Source organism: Arachis hypogaea, chromosome 3 (genome assembly GCF_003086295.3).
Source record: "Arachis hypogaea cultivar Tifrunner chromosome 3, arahy.Tifrunner.gnm2.J5K5, whole genome shotgun sequence".
Classification (NCBI taxonomy): Eukaryota; Viridiplantae; Streptophyta; class Magnoliopsida; order Fabales; family Fabaceae; genus Arachis; species Arachis hypogaea.
In genome coordinates this window covers 105,919,047-105,922,662 of record NC_092038.1, presented here as the reverse complement: position 1 = coordinate 105,922,662, position 3,616 = coordinate 105,919,047, and the positions used below count along the sequence as shown (strand labels likewise).

General features: G+C 41.2%; 1 non-coding gene across 1 annotated transcript; it reads left to right on the top strand.

The window, feature by feature from the left end:
* Positions 1-2,381: 2,381 nt before the first annotated feature.
* LOC112793886 (small nucleolar RNA R71) lies at positions 2,382-2,489 on the top strand. Its single transcript, XR_003198574.1, has one exon. It is a non-coding gene; the product is annotated as a small nucleolar RNA R71 (small nucleolar RNA).
* Positions 2,490-3,616: the final 1,127 nt, after the last annotated feature.

Sequence of the window (3,616 nt, the reverse complement as noted above, 5' to 3'; positions counted from 1 at the left end):
GGAGAGTTTATATCGGAGAGAGGGAAGGGTAGGGTTTGGTCATTTGAGGGTGGGTTTGGGTGGGAAAGTGGTTTGAATTTGAATGGTGAGGTAGGTGGGGTTTTATGAAGGATGGATGTCAGTGGTGAAGAGAAAGATGGGATTTGATAGGTGAAGGGTTTTTGGGGAAGAGGTGTTGAGGTGATTGGTGAATGGGTGAAGAAGAGAGAGAGTGGTGGGGTAGGTGGGGGTCCTGTGGGGTCCACAGATCTTGAGGTGTCAAGGAAAAGTCATCCCTGTACCAAATGGCAAGCAAAATCTCGATTTGTGCCAATTCTGGCGTTAAACGCCGGGCTGGTGCCCATTTCTGGCATTTAACGCCAGCTTCCTGCCCTTTTCTGGCGTTTAACGCCAGTCTAGTGCCCCTTTCTGGCGTTAAACGCCCAGAATGGTGCCAGACTGGGCGTTAAACGCCCAACAGCTAGCCTCACTGGCGTTTAAACGCCAGTAGGTGCGTCCTCCAGGGTGTGCTGTTTTTCTTCCTGTTTTTCATTCTGTTTTTGCTTTTTTCATTGATTTTGTGACTTCTTATGATCATCAACCTACAAAAAATATAAAATAACAAAAGAAAATAGTTAATTATAAAACATTGGGTTGCCTCCCAACAAGCGCTTCTTTAATGTCATTAGCTTGACAGAGGACTCTTATGGAGCCTCAGAAATGCTCAGAGCTATGTTGGAACCTCCCAACACCAAACTTAGAGTTTGAATGTGGGCGTTCAACACCAAACTTAGAGTTTGGTTGTGGCCTCCCAACACCAAACTTAGAGTTTGACTGTGGGGGCTCTGTTTGGCTCTGTTTTGAGAGAAGCTCTTCATGCTTCCTCTCCATGATGACAGAGGGATATCCTTGGGCCTTAAACACCAAGGATTCTTCATTCACTTGAATGATCAACTCTCCTCTATCAACATCAATCACAGCCCTTGCTGTGGCTAGGAAGGTCTGCCAAGGATGATGGATTCATCCATGCACTTCCCAGTCTCTAGGACTATGAAATCAGTAGGGATGTAATGGTCTTCAACTTTAACCAGAACATCCTCTACAAGTCCATGGGCTTGTTTTCTTGAGTTGTCTGCCATCTCAAGTGAGATTTTTACAGCTTGTACCTCAGAGATCCCTAACTTCTCCATTACAGAGAGAGGCATGAGGTTTACACTTGACCCTAAGTCACACAAGGCCTTCTTGAAGGTCATGGTGCCTATGGTACAAGGTATTGAAAACTTCCCAGGATCCTGTCTCTTTTGAGGTAGTTTCTGCCTAGACAAGTCATCCAGTTCTTTGGTGAGCAAAGGGGATTCATCCTCCCAAGTCTCATTTCCAAATAACTTGTCATTTAGCTTCATGATTGCTCCAAGGTATTTAGCAACTTGCTCTTCAGTGACATACTCATCCTCTTCAGAGGAAGAATACTCATCAGAGCTCATGAATGGCAGAAGTAAGTCCAATGGAATCTCTATGGTCTCAGTTTGAGCCTCAGATTCCCATGGTTCCTCATTGGGGAACTCATTGGAGGCCAGTGGACGCCCAGTGAGGCCTTCCTCAGTGGCGTTCACTGCCTCTCCTTCCTCCCAAAATTCGGCCATGTTGATGGCCTTGCACTCTCCTTTTGGATTTTCTTCTGTATTGCTTGGGAGAGTACTAGGAGGGAGTTCAGTAATTTTCTTGCTCAGCTGACCCACTTGTGCCTCCAAATTTCTAATGGAGGATCTTGTTTCAGTCATGAAACTTTGAGTGGTTTTGATCAGATCAGAGACCATGGTTGCTAAGTCAGAGTTATTCTGCTTAGAACTCTCTGTCTGTTGCTGAGAAGATGATGGAAAAGGCTTGCTATTGCTAAACCTGTTTCTTCCACCATTATTGTTGTTGAAACCTTGTTGGGGTCTCTGTTGATCCTTCCATGAAAAATTTGGATGATTTCTCCATGAAGGATTATAGGTGTTTCCATAGGGTTCTCCCATGTAATTCACCTCTTCCATTGAAGGGTTCTCAGGATCATAAGCTTCTTCCTCAGATGAAGCCTCCTTAGTACTGCTTGGTGCATTTTGCATTCCAGACAGACTTTGAGAAATCATATTGACTTGTTGAGTCAATATTTTATTCTGAGCCAATATGGCATTCAGAGTGTCAATCTCAAGAATTCCTTTCTTCTGACTAGTCCCATTGTTCACAGGATTTCTTTCAGAAGTGTACATGAATTGGTTATTTGCAACCATTTCAATCAGTTCTTGAGCTTCAGTGGGCGTCTTCTTCAGATGAAGAGATCCTCCTGCAGAGGTATCCAAAGACATTTTGGATAGTTCAGAGAGACCATCATAGAAAATACCTATGATGCTCCATTCAGAAAGCATATCAGAAGGACACTTTCTGATTAATTGTTTGTATCTTTCCCAAGCTTCATAGAGGGATTCTCCTTCCTTCTGTCTGAAGGTTTGGACTTCCACTCTAAGCTTACTCAATTTTTGAGGTGGAAAGAACTTTGCCAAGAAGGCATTGACTAGCTTTTCCCAAGAGTCCAGGCTTTCTTTAGGTTGAGAGTCCAACCATGTTCTAGCTCTGTCTCTTACAGCAAAAGGGAATAGCATAAGTCTGTAGACCTCAGGGTCAACCCCATTAGTCTTGACAGTGTCACAAATTTGCAAGAACTCAGCTAAGAACTGATGAGGATCTTCCAATGGAAGTCCATGGAACTTGCAATTCTGTTGCATTAGAGAAATTAATTGAGGCTTAAGCTCAAAGTTGTTTGCTCCAATGGCAGGGATAGAGATGCTTCTCCCATAGAAATCGGGAGTAGGTGCAGTAAAGTCACCCAGCACCTTCCTTGCATTGTTGGCATTGTTGTTTTCGGCTGCCATGTGTTCTTCTTCTTTGAAGAATTCGGTCAGGTCCTCTAAAGAGAGTTGTGTTTTGGCTTCTCTTAGCTTTCTCTTCAAGGTCCTTTCAGGTTCAGGATCAGCCTCAACAAGAATGCCTTTGTCTTTGCACCTGCTCATATGAAAGAGAAGAGAACAAGAAAATGTGGAATCCTCTATGTCACAGTATAGAGATTCCTTAAAGTGTTAGAGGAAAAGAAGAGTAGAAGACAGAAGTAGAAAATTCGAACTTATCAAAGAAGATGGAGTTCGAATTTTGCATTAAGGGATAGTGTTAGTCCATAAATAGAAGGATGTGAGAAGGAGGGAAGTAATTTTCGAAAATTAAGTAAAATATTTTGAAAACATTTTTGAAAACACTACTTGATTTTCGAAAATGAAAGTGGAAAAGAAATCAAGTGATTTTTGAAAAAGATTTTAAAATTGGAGATCAAAAAGATTTGATTGAAAACTATTTTGAAAAAGATGTGGTTAAGAAAATATGATTAGTTTTAGAAAGATGTGATTGAGAAGATATGATTTGAAAAACATTTAAAAAAAAAGATTTGATTTTGAAAATTTAAAAACTTGACTAACAAGAAAAGATATGATTCAAACATTAAACCTTCCTCAACAGAAAAGGCAACATGCTTGAAGTGTTGAATCAAATCATTAATTGATAGTAAGTATCTTTGAAAATGGAAAGAAATTGATTTTGAAAACACATG